This window comes from Dicentrarchus labrax, unplaced genomic scaffold (assembly GCF_905237075.1).
Source record: "Dicentrarchus labrax unplaced genomic scaffold, dlabrax2021, whole genome shotgun sequence".
NCBI lineage: Eukaryota > Metazoa > Chordata > Actinopteri > Moronidae > Dicentrarchus > Dicentrarchus labrax.
The window spans coordinates 7,612,567-7,629,016 of record NW_026136723.1 but is presented as its reverse complement, the minus strand read 5'-3'; the positions used below and the strand labels follow the sequence as shown (position 1 = coordinate 7,629,016).

Sequence of the window (16,450 nt, the reverse complement as noted above, 5' to 3'; positions counted from 1 at the left end):
GAATTAACTATTTAATTATTTGTCATTTTGGAAAACATACTTTTTCACTTTCTTTCATATAATAAGGTTGACCAGTCTCATGTCTCTGAGTTAAGTATGGAACTAAAGCCAGGAGGCAATTAGCCTAGCTTAACTCAAAGATTGGAAGCAGTGGAAAACAGTTAGCCTCTCCCAAGTAAAATAAATCCACCACCGGGATCTCTAAAGCTCACTTAACGTTGTATCTTGTTTATTTAATCCATGCACATAGCAATGCCTGAAATGGGCTTGTACTGACCAAAACTGAATACTGGCACTTTTGATATTTGTCCACATGAGAACCCTTACTTCTTATTGCATAACCCCACTTCCTGGTGGGTTTGCACATCCCCTAAAGACCTGCGTTGTTTTTTTCCCCACCGGCATTCCACATAGACCTTCCCTTCTCTGCCTCTGATTGGCTAGCGTTCATTGATTTGGAGTGACGGTAAGGGTTAGAAGAAAATGTAAAGGTCAGAGCCAATCAGAGGCAGAGAGGATTAAAACCACCCGCTATATGTGTCTCTGTGTAAACACATAGTTAGCTTAATGCTTAATGAGAAAACAGTGCTTAAAATGTCCTTGTTAAAGGAGATAGAAAAGAATTAGGGTTAGGTTGATGTTGTGTTGAAGGTTGGGGTTAGGGTGAATTTAGGTACCAGCACCTTTTCTGGTCCAGTTCAGGCACAGTCTTTTTTTACTTCTGGTTTAACCAATAGGGAACTTTGGTTTTACAATTTACAAATAGGTTTCTCTTTAAGCTCCCTCATTTGTTCTCCTTCCTTGTTTCCTAAACATTCTCACCTTCTTCTCCTGAAGCCATTAACCACTTGACACATAGTGCTGCTGGTTACTGCAATTCTCCCTTCTGAAATGCTCTTATGGGTATAAGTAGCGTATTAGTAGTAGGCCATGGTACAGAACAGATTAGCCCTGTAGTGCTCACACCTCCTGCATCTTCACTAACCATAGGTATACAGTGTAATCCGTGTTAACGTCATTAACCTACTGTACCTTGGGGTGGGGGGGGTGGAGCTGCCTGAAAAAAAGGCTTCTGTCAGCCTTTACATAAATAGTATAAATGTTGGAAAATGTATTTGAGCTGTTAGTTTTCATATGGGAGATATGTATCTTTTATCTCTCCAAACCTCTTCACTGGATATACTGTGTGTTTTTGGTTTCTTCGTGAGCTTGGGATACACCGTCAGCCTTCCTTCACTGTCACTCACACTCACCAGTCTGTTATTAACGACAAGCCATATGATGTAAATAACGGTTTTTAGATTGCATTATTAGGCATTTCCAGTTTGCTGAAGGTGTTTTTTGACTTTGACAGCTTAATGCTTTTACTGCTGCTGTGTTTTAGGTGAAAAATAGGAAGACAATAATTGCTGAAATATGCACAGAGTTTATGTCATAGCACAGCAGGCCAGAGCTTGCACAGCATTTCATGGCTGTATGAAGTTAGGGACTAAGGGATCACCTCAATCTGTTTACATCTTTACTATTATTTCTGCCGTCAATCATGAAAACAGGTAATCAAGAAGTGGATCCTTACTGTACAGCAACAGGCTGAACTGGCTGCGTGCGAAAGCGGGGGGAAGAACGATCATGGCACGGGGTTTGTGTATGACCTCTCAAATATGCACATGACCTGACTTTAACGTCTCACCGTTTCCGTCACTTTTGCATTTCCCCTTTCCCCTTCATTCAGCGGCCCTTTCATTAACATTCCTTGGATTTTTTGACGCGAGCCAAAGTTGGAAACGTTCACTCAGGCGGACAGAAACACACTCATATGGCTGACATAAGGAGAGCAGGGCAGACGTGGTTTTCCTAAGGTGAATACAGTCCACCACCTCTCGCCACTTGGCACAGATTCATGTCCAGTTGTGTCTTCTCTCTGCGCTACATCACACACGTGCCCCCCTCTTGTCTAGAAATCCTCTTTGGGACATGGGATAGGACTGCTAGACAGATGTGACCTCATGTGAAGGGGACATTGTGTCATAGTGGTGGAAACAGTGGCAACAGTGGCACCACTACACTCCATGTCCATGAAGAGGAAAATGACTAACGTAGAGCTAAAGAGTCTCTTAAATCTGTCTCTGCTCTCGCAGCTGTAAGGCTGATCTGATGACATGATTTATAACAGATGACTGCGCTAGTCACGTTGCCCAAATATGCACCATGCGTTATCATTTATTGCTCCCTTCTGCCAGTCTGCTAACTGTTGCAAGGTGAAATAACTGACAGACTTTAAAGGGTCAGTCCACCTAAATCACAAAACCATATATTTTCCCACTTACTCCAACTGTAGTGGTATGTGGATTGTTTTGCCAGGTTTTAAGATATCGGCCACAGAGTTTTCTGGCGGCACCCCAATAATGGAGGTGAGTGGGATTTCGTTTGTGGTGCTCAAAGCTTCGGAAACATTGAAAAAACTTTCCAGCAAAGATGTTGCGGTTTCTGAAGATAATCCACAGACCCCACTCACAACACGTTTCGCTATTTTCTGCTGTCAAAAGGAAATAGTCAGTTAAATTTCATTTATACTGGCCACAATCACAAATTTACCTCAAAGGGCTTTACAATCTGTACAAAATATGACATTCTCTCCCCCTGGACCCTTTTTCAGATAATGGAAGTCTAAATGAAAACCATCACAGGGTCTGTTGATTATATAGTGTATCCAAGGCAGTTTCTGAAAAGATATATTGCTGGTGAGTTTTCCAAATTACCTTTTCAGTTCTTTATTTCTTTCTATATTGCAAAGTACCACAGGGGTAAAAAAAAATCTTAATTTTTTCATGTAATTCAAGTAAACTAACCCTTAAACATAAAACACAATAGTAATGCGGGCAGCTCTTATTGACACAACAGTGCATAGTTGACATTGTTGCTTTGATTACATACTGTAGAAATTGCTGGGTGCACATTCTGCATTGACCAAATCAAAGGTCTCAGTGTTGCTGTTGACTGCCAATGAGTATATGATACTTTTCATCTTGATTCACTTAACACGTGTGAGCTGGCTGATGCTTCAATTTGATCTGAAGCATCTAATTAGCAAATAATATGATATGTTGGTGCTATTACTGCATACAGTTAATTAACACAATCAAAGTTGATTACATTAAACTGTAATTAGTGTATGACAATGTGAATCAGTTTTTCATTTTACTGCCTCTGTGAAGTTTCTGGTATAAAAATGTTCTGCTCTTTAAATCCACATAAGAACCATATTTGCATGATAATGTCCAAAATACACGGGGCACGGATGCAGTGCGACATATCTGCAGAAGCATTGCCCGCAGCAGAGTGCATCCATTATAATTATAAACTACATAGAACTGTGTGGAAAAAAACAGTACAATCAGTCAATCACTGAGGCAATGTGATGCAGAAAAGCAACCTTTTGGGTGTTTTTAGATTTCAAATCAATCAAATCGATGTGTATCCATGACCGTTGTTCAAGCGATCCAGTTAAGGAATTCAGTACCAGTTAATAAAGCATGCACTTCCAAACCCTGCATAACCAACTGCATTATTGCTTGGCAAAACTCAATATGCACACAGTGAAGCTGGCACTCAACCATCTGTAAAGACGGGAGTCTGTGTACTGCTCTGCCCCGCCTATGTGATACATTTAGTTTGCGTGGGTAGGGCTGTCACACTAACCGCAATAATGATATTGCACTATTCAGAAGCCAACAGCAGGGAGTGGCAAGTATAAAACACTGACAGGTCTGCTAATTATCCCAATTCACGACAGGTGTGGCGTTTGCGTCCCCCGCTTACCAGCATCTTGGTTTAAAGAGCAACCCTGGTAACTAGTGACTTTCAGCCAAATATGTTGACTAACTAACTGGCTTTTTTTGGCTAGAAGTCAAAAACCCAGGAGGCAGGAGGAGGCAGGGTGCAGGTGATTAGTACAAGCAGGTACTGAGATTAAACTGTAAACCTTACAAAGTATTGTAAGGTGTAAAGTATCTATTGTATTGTATTCTATAAGTATCTAGTGTTTATATGAAATTATTGATTAGTGCACCTATAAAGCACTTTGTAGCCAAATGCTACTTCAGTAAACCTTTTTATTATCTTCACATCATTATTATGAATGTTATACGTAGTGCTTGGGTCAGACTACCTTTAGAGCAGGTTGACTAACTACTACAAGCCCAGTCCAGTGTCTGAGGTGACTCACCAGAGATTTAGTAGCATATGACTGATTGAGTTTTGTGCCAAATCTGCTGAACCACCCAATATCACTCTGTCCTCAGTTTGTGGCCCCATGAAATGAGACGTTTAAGCCAAGGTGCTCTCATTTGATACATCTGCTTGTTTCCCTTGACTCTGAACCAGAGAACACATTTATACTTTCTGCAACAGTGCATTTAGTAAGAATCACAGATCACAATTTCACTCACGTTACACTGCGCCCCGAGGATAAGCCTGGCGGATGCTTTTCTCACACTTCTCGTGAGGCAGGTTAGTCGAGAGGCTTTTCTTGTATTTTTCCTGATTAGGCACGACTCGCTGAGAATGAGCCGAAACATGATGGTGGTATGCCGAGGACTGTAAAGACGCTCTGATAGGTATGATGTATCTGTTTCTAAAGGGCAGTGGGCCTGTAGAAAGAAATCAGGAATGACAGAGAATAAGAGTTTACTGAAACATGGATGATAAAACTATTTCACTTACACCAAACAGTCTCCTGTATTTATTAAAGGAATGTTACTTTCAGCTTCATTTTACACACAAGCTTGAAATCACACAGCTCTCATATGCCAGCGCATGAATGCCCACAAAAGACACGCTTTGAGTCTGAGTCCACTTTTATTTACTGCTTTGGCACCGCACGACAGGGACATGGGATATATTACGATGGAAAATTCCTGGTCCTGGTTTCCTGGATTAATATGGACCAAATATAAAGTGTCAGCTTCGATTTGGGTATTTACGTGAAAATGAAAAGGAGAATTCAGTCGCTGGTGTTGAGTCAGAGTACAGAACAGCATGATACGCTCATGAAAGGAGTTTTTGCTTTCGCTGGCTGTCCCAGTGGTTGTGACTTTAAGCGGTGTCACGCCTGCCAACACAGGGCTATGATTAAGCTAGTTTGTGTGGTAATCGGCGACATTTTGATATTTAAAAAAAAAGATGATTGACATAACATAACAGCGGTTCAAACCTTTAGCCAGGACATGGAATTGCTGTTGTCAGCATGAAGCATCTGGTTGGTCTTTTAAAGCATGATGTATTATACATTTCTGGTTTGTTAAGGATGTGATGGAACTGAGTAATGCTGCTATTTGCTATGACTGATTAAATAAATCTGTTTTACGTTTCTATTTCATTCAGTTAGAATGAGCAGGGAACCACCATGAGAATAAATCATTCTCTAGAATTAATCATTTGTGCACAGAACATACAGTCATGGACGAAAGTATTGGCACCCCTGGAACTTTTCCAGAAAATGCACCATTTCTCCCATAAAAGTGTTGCAATTACAAATGTTTTGGTATACACACGTTTATTTACATGTGCATTGGGACAACACAAAAAAGCAGAAGAAAAAAGCCAATTTGACATCATTTTACACAAAACTCCAAAAATCGACTGGACAAAATCTTTCGCACCTTATTAAAACTGTAGGTAAATAATTTCATTTCAAGCATGTGATCTTCGTTTAAACTCACCTGTGGCAAGTAACAGGTGCTGGCAATATATGAATGATGGATAAACAACCTCAGTCAACTTCCACACAAATTCAGGCTGTCCTGCAGACTCAGGGTGCAACGGTGTCAGCTAGAACCATACGTTGTCATCTGAATGAGATGAAGTGCTATGGCAGGAGACCGAGGAGAACCCCACTTCTGACACAGAGGCATAAAAAAGCCAGACTTCAGTTTGCAAGAACATACCTGAGTAAGCCTCAGGATAAGAATGTTTTGTGGACAGATGAGACTAATGTAGAGCTTTTTAACAAAGCACGTCATTCTACTGTTGTACAGAAAACAGAATGAGGTCTACAAAGAAAAGAACAAGGTACCTACAGTCAAATATGGTGGAGGCTCAAAGATGTTTTGGGGTTGTTTTGCTGCCTCTGGCACTGGGTGCATTGATTGTGTGCAAGGAATCATGAAATCTGGAGACTATCAAAAGATTTTGGCCCGTAATGTAAGGCCTAGTGTCAGAAAGCTGGGTCTGCGTCAGAGGTCATGGGTGTTCCAGCAGGACAATGACCCAAAACATACCTCACAAAGCACCCAGAAATGGTTGGAGACAAAGCGCTGGATAATTCTGAAGTGGCCAGCAATGAGTCCGGATCTAAATCCCATAGAACACCTATGGAAAGATCTCAAAATTGCTGTTGCGCGAAGGCACCCTTCAAATCTGAGAGACCTGGAGCAGTTTGCAAAAGAAGAGTGGTCCAAAATTCCAGTTGAGAGGTGTAGCAAACTTGTTGATGGTTATAGGAAGCGATTGGTTTCAGTTATTTTCTCCAAAGGGTGTGCAACCAAATATTAAGTTGAGGGTGCCAATGATTTTGTCCGACCCAATTTTTGAGTTTTGTGTAAAATGATGTCAAATTTGACTTCTTTCTTCTGCTTTTTTGTGTTGTCCCAATGCACTTAAAGGAAATAAAGGTGTATACCAAAACATTTGTAATTGCAACACTTTTCTGGGAGAAATTGTGCATTTTCTGGAAAAGTTCCAGGGGTGCCAATACCTTCATCCGTGACTGTATATATTGTTAGATTTTAACAATTGTTACATATGATTTTTTTTTCAATGCAGCTATACAGTGTAGCTATTACAACTTGAGACTTCTCATTATCACTCTGCTGATGAATCCTTCCAAAGCCGTTTGTGGCTGCACCAACTTTGTCACCCCAACCATGCCCTTGTGTGTGTTCAGTTTTGTTTAGTTGTTTGTTTTTTTTTTCAGTTTTTTATCAAATCTGCAAATTCTTAAATTGAGCTCAAAGTGTCCAAAATACTTATTTTAAGAAAGTCTATCTTAAATAAGTGATTTTTTTATTCATAGAGCAGCCACATGGAGAGACATTATCCACAGTGATCTTTAGCCTGACCTGTATTTGTTTTCACTGCTGTGTCACCGTGTCAGGTTGTTTGTTCTAGGTTGTTGAATCATGTTTTTAGCCTCCATCTCAATCCAAGAGAGGATTCATCAAAAATAGACGAATGAAACCTGGACCTTCACATGAGTCCAAACAGACAATCATGATTCAACCTCATGCACTTATTATCTTCTTATGCTATCTGACATCAGAAAGTGATCAATACCTGGAATCTAACAGAATAAATTTACATTCTCTACAGTGAATTAAAAACAGAGAAGTAGCTGGGAGAAAGCGATGACAAGTCCGAGACAAAACAAGGTTCCTCACAGGCTGCTAATTGGATCAGGGTCTGTTTCCCCCTGGGCGTCTTGGGAAATGAGCACAAGTAGGTATTAGCACAGTGACACAGCCCCATCTCCTCTCTCCTGGCTTACACAAAACACTGGCTGGATTAAATAAATTTGAAAAGCACTGTCACAACGGAGTGTTTTAATGCCACAGATAAATGAAATGTGATTTTGCTAGGGTTGCGTCACCACATGACCTTTTGAACAAAACGGCATATGATTGCATGTTTCTACTTGTATAATGTAAGAGTGTCACTTCTCAGATCATCTATTATAATGTGATTTAATACAACATTTCCTCTTATTAAGTCTTCCTGGGCATTCCGAGGATTAGCAGACTATATAACTGTATCTACTATTATTTTAATATACTGACTAGATACTCAGGTCCATTTAAAGCCAATATTTGGTTTGTCTGTTCTGGGCTATTGTAGAAACCTGGCGGTTCAGCATGGTGGCAGATAACAACAGCTCATTCTAAGGTAATGAAAACACAACAATTATTATTTTCAGGTTTTTATACACTAATAAAAGCATACCTGTGAATATTATATTCCATTTCTGCCAATATCCTCCTAAAATCCTCCTAAATGGACCCTTAACACGTGGTGGCTGTTGATGGGTTGGAACACATGCAGGTCATTTCTTACTATGGATAATGTCCACGTGTAAGCTATCATGACATTATGGCAATGTATTTTCTACCGCCCTGCATCCAAGAAACATGTATATACAATGTATTTCTCACAGCAGGGTTCTTGAAATTGAGAGTACATCTATGTCTACTGAAGTATCACTGCAGCAACCATGCATCACAGAAATATTTGTTATCAGTTTCTTTCAATTGTCCATGAGGGAGTGTTTTCTCAGATTCATTTTTCCTAACAAGGGAATCCTGATACATCTGAAAATCGATACCCAGCCAAGCCAGAAATGGAGCTAAAGAGACTAACACTGCCTCTGCCAGTGTTTGTTTCCAGTAAACAGCCTCTTTGACAGGGTAAAAGATACCCAACTCTGACATGAGAGGGAAACAGAGGCTGTTCACAAGCAAATTCCCAACGACACTCTGATTCTGCTGCCTCTCGTTTCTCATGAAACAAACACTGTGCTCGAGCCAGAAAGGTCTTTTCAACTAAACATTCACAAGGGCAAAAAAGGTTTATACGTGTTAGGAACACACACACAAGTAAGCACATAAAACCATTTTAGATCCACTCACCCAGTTCACCTCCTGTTCCCTCCGGCAGGTGCTATAAGTCACTGCCATCCAGGGCAAATTCAGCCTTTCAAAAATAGTTTTCACTCCACTGCAATACAGACCTCTAAAACTCGGGCTCTTTAGCCATCTTTTGCCCTTCGTCAATCCGTACATAACTATTGCACTGTGTGTATTGTGATATGTGATGTGATTCTTGTTTTTGAAATGGTGTTGATAGAAATGAGCTGTTACACACTGTACCAAGCTCAAATTCCAGCAGCTTGTTGCAGCTGCAAGTGAATTAAACAGCCACACTCAAAGGTGGGATGAAATGTCTGCTTTAGTGAACGACATGGTGAATCATTCAGATTAGGATAATTGCGGCCACACTCCTCAGAGGCATTCATGCTGTTGCACGTTTCACACCCAAAAAGTGACGAAAGTAGTTGTTTTAAGAATGAAAAGCTTCAAGGAGAAATTCAAACCCTGATGATTTTTTCACAACAGGGTGTGCTTGTAGGATTGTCAGTTTCAGAAAGTCATAAAATGTTGATGTAGTCCTCCCAATGTCAACATTAGAAGGGGTATTGGGAAAGGGGCTTTCTCACGCTGTTCGATCATATGTTTGAGGCGTATTGATGCCTTTTGATCACACAGTGACAATCCTAGCCACGGTGGCCCTGAATGGTAACCTGACTGCGCCAGATGGTTTGTTACACAGAGCACTCTGGGAAGTCTTTGTTGGAAAATGTTTGGAAAAGGGCAGGCACTTTCAAAAAATATTCAGCATGTAATTGGATGGTGTATCTATTACGGGCAAACTTCTACCAATCAGATCAACAAACGTTAAGTAGATACATTATATGGTCAAACTTACCTAAGTCAGTTGGGACAAGACCAAACACATCCTTTCTATGGAGAAAAGCCTTTAGAGTCGTAAGAAATACAATTCTGATAGAACAGATGCTTGCAGCATGTACGCTAACCTCTGTGGGAGCCACCATTGTTGTCAAACAGTATCTTGTTGCTGCTCCACACCTAGTGCCCACCCCCGTAGCTGCCAGTACTTCCTCAAAGGACACTGATTAATCCAGTACCAGCGCATGGACCACAAACACATCGATTGAAGGCTTGCAAGATCAATTCTCCCGTGATAGTGTGACCTCGCAAGGCAGCTTGACTTGCGAGGTTACTGCTGTGCCTAAGCAGAGCTGCTAGCGTGGCTGTAGACTCTGAGTCTTGTTTCTACTTGCATGCATATACTGTATGTATGTGGATGTTTATGTTGATGTTCTCTTTAGTCCATTTATACACTGCTCCTCTCACACACAGTGGCGTTGTCTTGTGCCTTAACAGCAAACACATGGATCCTATGTGCAGCTCTCTGTTTTGACACCCCGTATAGTGGAACTACAAACACGCAGTATTTTTAGTTTGGCACCAGTTCGTGCAATATGGAAGTGAGGAAGGAGCATAAGAGGGCCTTGCATGCTGTCAAGAAGAGTGGTACTCTGCACCAGCCTTTGACACTAAATGTTTGAGGGGGCTGTAGTGAATATGATTAAGGAGTCTTTTGTTGCCTCAAACTGGAAGGCCCTTGTCCCTTTGCCTGTGAATATCCTCAGCTCACAGCACGTGTCAATGTAGTGCTACCAGTGTGAGGAAAATGCACAGAGAAGGTCAAATAGGCAGGTTGCAAAGAACCACAGAGTTTGTTCACAGACAGCCTACAGAAAAGATTCCACATCAGCGACCATATGTAATTAACTGTTTTAGGTAGGTAGCAATAAAACTGTATTTGTCCGTTTTCTTGAATTCCTCCTTCCAGCCACTGAGACTGTCTCTATCATGCGGGCTTGACCCAGAGGTTGCCAATTTGTGTTTGTGTCTTTGTCTGCAGCTCTAGTACAGGCTTGTGGTTTTGGCGAGGAAAAAGAGAGGAAGACAGCGTTGCAGCAGAGCAGGGGGGATGGAGATGGAGATGGAGGAGAGAAAGGACAAAGAAGAGGAGGAGAGGAAGATGTATTTCAGCCTAACAAGCCATAAACAGAGATGAGGTGAGGAGTTCATGCCAGGGGAAGGAAGTCTATATAATTTCAAGTTCAAAAGTATAGAAATATACTACAATAGAAACCTGGCCACAACAGTGTGATTAACAAACTCTCTTCTACTGTCATATGGAGGTTTTTTTATGTCCGTGAAAAGAGATTTTCAGACGCTATAATACTTGCAAAATGGCCAGTGCATAATTTCAATTTTTCATCCTTTCATTTAACGCACTCCAGCCCTTTTGCCCTGTTTGAAATTACATCTGCTATCACCGAAACTTCTCTGAGCCCAATTTACCCTGGTCTGTCATTGTGCTCCAGGCCAGGCTTTTCTCACTGCCATCCCTGCGAGACCAAATAAAGTCAGCCAATTTCTGGTTACTGATGTCATCTCCACCATTTAAGTGATTGCCCTATAATCAGACCCATTCTGCTCTGTGATTGGCGTGGCCGGGCCAATCTGGCCTTGGTGACTTCTGTGGGACCGATGGCAGAGAAAGATGAAGGAACATATGGCATCCTTTAAAGTCAATCTCTGTAAATGCACTTGATGTAACCGATGACTTAGGTGATCATTTGGATTTTTTCAAAACTCTCAAAATCAAATTTAAGTAACTAATAAATGAGAGTTTTTTGCCATGTTTTGCTGCCAGTGGATGTAATTTTTACTTATTAGTTATACTATTCAGGTCATTATGCTCGTTCAGGGACCTTTTAGGTTTTTGGGACAATTTCCTCTTATTAAAACTTACTTTAATAGCTTTAATATGTGGGATGAATGCTTGTTTTTAGTGTTTTTTGTTTTAACGTTCATTATTTAGTTCATTTAAAGGTCCATTGCGTAACTTCTACTTCTAAGATCTACTGGAAGAAATGGATAATAATATTCTTTTCATTTATTTATAATCAGCTGAAAATAAGACTCTTTGTATTTTCATTATCTTAGAATGTGCTGTTTTTATCTAAAGAGGGAGCGAGTCCTCTTCTATGGATGCTGCCATGTTGAACAGCCATGTTTCTACAGTAGCCCAGGATGTACAAACCAGATAAACTGCTGGATGTTTATCTTCATGCTTGGAAGGCGAGTGGTATTCAGTTAGTCACCGCTTGATGCCACTAAATTATATGTGGGTACTGCCATACAGGAAGGAAAATAGTTTAAACAGGAAAAAAGAAAGAATCAAGTAATGAGGAAAGGTAATTCAGTCATGAGGTGTTGGACTATGCACTACAACCTACTTATTATATAATCAGGACAGACCAATTAAAGCACTATTGGAAAAATTGCCCATTTTGAGTCCTTAGTCAAGAGCTACTGAAGTGGCTGAATGTGGATTGGCTTAGTATTGAATAGTACATTGTATTTGAAAATTGGACCTTCTTCAGAGAGAATTACTATGATTGCCTACAATTACTCTCTCAAATATATCCACAGAGGTGCCCAAATAAAACGCAATACGGCTTGCCACAACACATTCTGCAACCTGTCATTAAGAGCCGCAACTTCTTCTGTTTAACGTCTAGTAGCTGTCTTGATTACAACAGTCTTCTAATGTATATGAGGTACACCAGGAGACCTCGGCAACAAAGGAGAGGAACAGATTTAAGGTTATGAAATGCAGAGTGCATGGCATAGTGAGGGGCCGTCGCTGACAAAGAGCGACCCAGGAGGTCAAGAGTCTCTCACAGACCAAGATGACAGGTCTGCTTCTGACCTCGGGCCAGGCCTGCCAATCCAGTGCACATCAGCTGTCAGTCTGCAGAGAGCACTGATGCCAGCCACAACAGAAAACAACCTAGTCTGCATGCCAACCAAACCAAACCAACCAAATCAAGAGCAATCCGGGGTTGAACCCAATTCAGTTCACAAGGATATTCTGCAACAATATATATAGAATAGATGCTTTTTTACAATGCTTTGCTGGGAAATAAAAAAGGTTTAATTTGCTGTTTTGAAAAATCCAAATGGTCACTAGTTCATTAAACAAATAAGAAAGACTTACATACATTTTCTGCACTTCTAGTTCTAGTATTCCTTACAATGTAAGAAATGTCTACGCTAGTTGCACTTAGTAATGTGATTAATTAATCCTTAGTAATATTATTAGTAGTAAATGTAGTTATTACTTTAAAGCTAAATATCTGTTTCGGAGTGTTCACGTAGTTTAGAGTGAGTGGGAAATCTGATTATCTTATATGATCTTACATGAACTGATGTTAATTGGTCATCTAATCTTACATGATTGGCATTACTTTACAACAACAACACAACCAGGAACACAAAAGTGATGTGAATACACAATGTGACTGAAGTGTGATCTAACACTATTGCTGATTTTTCCATTTCATAAAATGTAATAATATCCTTTGACACTGGCAGGGGCACTCTTTGTTTCAGGCGAGGAAGAGTGCCAGGACTATAAATCCCTGCTGGATGATCTGTATTTTTTATTCAATTTACACTGAAACACATTATGTGTCCCTCAAGGGGAAATCTGAGGAGTGTTCACAGAAGTAAAGTCACATAAACAAATCATTCACCCACATATAAGCTAAAAAGTGCAAGTGCATTTATCAATGGCCACACAAGGTAAGCTCACCATCTCCTGTGTGGTGGTTGTCTGTAGCCTCTGAAACAGAATCAAACTCCCTTCTGTTTGTCTGGTATCTAAAACACATTCCTAATTGACTTAAAAAAAGAGATTTAGCATTGCACTACCAACATCTTCAGACTCACAAAATGATGCAACATTGCAACTGGACAGCCGTCTGAGATCTGGGTGTGTTATGCTATGCTACTGTAGCCAGGTACCGCTATCCTCAGGCAGAGATGAGGAGCGGGCTACAGAGGTCTGGTAAGCTCACTTCTTCCACTCCCAGATTTTTTCTTCTTAAAACTTGTAGACCCAACAGACACTGACTCAAGACATGCTCAGTATTAACCTGTGCTAAACTCTTGAAGCACTCAATCAAAACAGTGAGATTTCATTAGCTAACTGACACAGGACAACTGGATTACCAACCAGATAAAGCAGGAAACTGCCCAAAGCCTTTAGACCACCACTGTCATTATAGTAAATGGTTAATAGATGAATTACAAATGTGTTTGGGAATATGGGCCACTAAATTGTTAAAATTAGACTGCTATAGCAACAAACCACGAACAAACTGTTTTCATACCTTCATTACTTAAATTTATACCATGCTCACATTGTGCATATTCCTATTTAAATCGGTTTATTTACTTGAATGTGACACTACAATGCGCAGAAAGATGATGGTGGTGATATCGATGCACTGTATCAATAGGGGCAAATAGTTTTGCCCTAGGGGCCCTCAGTGGGTTAATCTGGTCCTGACTGGGTGAAACATTTACTGTACTGAAAAAACTAACTGTTCTGTTTGTCTTTTCATTTCTTGACAGTACAATTATTTATTTTCAATTAGACTTTAAAAGAGACATCTGTCTGAGATGAGTGAATTTCTTCTTGAAAGAAATAAGAAGAAATTCTTCTCTGGCTGCAGGTTATAGGAACCATCTGTCACTGAGGCTTGTTAAATAAGAAAGCCCAGGAGGGAATGGAACCTTTTCTGTCTTGGATCTACCCCTGAGGCATAATAAGTGTGATATGGTCTTCATATTCAACATTCCACAGGTTAGGACTGATCTTTTCTGAGGAGCAGCAGCAGAAATGAGATCTACCTGAGAGCTGGCTAATGCAGGGTAGAAGAAATGTGACTTATATACTGTATGCCAGTTTTCCATCCCCCCTCATCCTCCTGATATCTTGTCTAGCCAAATATTCTATGATGTGGCATCACTGTCCCCTGCTGGCGCTGCTCAGAAATGTTCCGCCTACCTTTCATTGTATAATATCGTTTTCTATTTCCACTTAGTTCTATTTTGCAGCTTACAAATGACTCAAAGCCAACAAACAAGAGTGTAAGACATTTAAGAGTCTCACTGCCAGTTTATAGCCCACATGTGCATGTAAGTTTTGTATAATGTGTATTCCTTTATGATGCTCAGTTCCACTTCATTTAATATAGGATTTTATGTTTCCAAACCAGAGATGATGGATAGATTAAGGTTTTTTTCCCCCATCCAAGCAGCCATACAAAAAGTTAGAAGATGGAAGAAAGATGATGTGTTTAGGCACCAGTAGGTGGCAGCAGCACAGTGTAATTTAGGGTTCATTTAAATTGGAAGCTCATACACAATCTGCTCATCTTGCTCTAGTTTATCTTTGTCTAATGGATGAATGACTCATCCACAGAGCCACACACTAATAAGACTGACGTGTTCTGATTTAAAAGCAAGCAACTGTGCTGACATTTGGATTAAAAGAAAACTTTAGGAAAGTATCACCAATGTTTGGCCCCACGTACCAACTTGGTCCAACAACAAGTCTGTTCGGGTAACTTGATAGGGGAAGATTTGTCCCTGAGCCCAAACAACCATACATATAAGTTGTGCTATCCTTCCACTCAACATTAAGATACATATAATATTTTCTTTCATATTTGAAGAGCTGTCAGCTTGATCCAGCGCAGTGCGTGGGAGAGTGAATTCCCTGAACTATTGAAAGAAGGGCACTCAGCAAACTGTGCCACGATCAACAATATTTATTTTCATGTTTGAAATATATATTACCGGTCTCTAGCTTCATCGTGTCCCTCTCGACATTATTATTATGTGTCAAAAGGTCACGCACATGACTAGTTTGCCAATAACTTTACAATAAATACAGCATTCATACTGATGTCTTCTCTCCCCTCCCATCTTTAACTTTCCCCCACATTTCACATTGGAAGGGTCTAACATGATAAAATTGCCTGTACCATAAAAAAGCAATTTGCCCTAATGAAAAAAGATTATAGATATGGGCAATGAAATTGGTCATGCATTTCAATTACTGAAGTGACGGGGCTTGATAAGTGTGCATCTGGACTGCCAAGTGAGTGGGAGATGAGATCTGAGCCTGGGGCCATTCTCCTTCAGATTCATACATTCAAATGGTAAAGAAGCCTTTCGACCTTGTGTGAGAGCGGCACGTAGATGCGTGGGAGGAAAGTCGGCGCAGACTAAATTCACAAAGCAAAAGCTTGGCCATCTTTTCCCCCAAACTCATCTGTTTTGTGAATCATGACCCAACAGATTTGCAGGCTGTCATTTGGCTAAATCAAACAATATTTACATCAGGTGTCGTTAGTAGAGTGTTTCTTTTCCTGGGAAGGCTTTTACAGTACATACTGTCAAACATTGTTTTAACCCTGGTAAAGAATACAAAGAAAATTGAATCTTTTACATTACATCTCTAGCTGCCCTCTGGCATCCTGACTCTGTAGCAAAAGAGCATTGAGGGGAAAGAGAAAGAGGAAAGGCTGATTAGCTCCCGGCAGGATAAAGGGCTCAGATTTGTCAAAACAGTGCTGACTCTGGACCCAGGAGACCCCTGTTCAGTGTTCTAATTTCCAAACTCTACGGCCAAAACAAGCCATCTAATTAGCATCCCTCTCATATGGACCCACCGCTCCTCGCTCAGTGGTCCATTACAGAGCTATAAACACTGGCGCTGTTTAATGTCCACACAGTATCCTCATCTGACAGGAGCTTTGGCGCTGCCGGGAGAAAAATCCTGATGACACAGGTGCCAAAGAGCCATGTGTTACTTGTCATTTTTAGGTTTCAGTGTAGTTTGCTCAACAGAGAAAACTGGCAATACAAAAAAGCAACATTTAGCA

At 40.5% G+C, this 16,450-nt stretch overlaps 1 long non-coding RNA gene across 1 annotated transcript in view; it reads left to right on the top strand.

Moving 5' to 3' along the window:
• LOC127357747 (uncharacterized) overlaps positions 1-10,638 on the top strand; it is a 36,380-nt gene extending 25,742 nt beyond the window's left edge. Inside the window, exon 3 of the long non-coding RNA XR_007882306.1 lies at positions 10,558-10,638. This is a non-coding gene — a long non-coding RNA (uncharacterized LOC127357747). The remainder of the gene's footprint in view (positions 1-10,557) is intronic.
• The last annotated feature ends 5,812 nt before the right edge of the window (positions 10,639-16,450 follow it).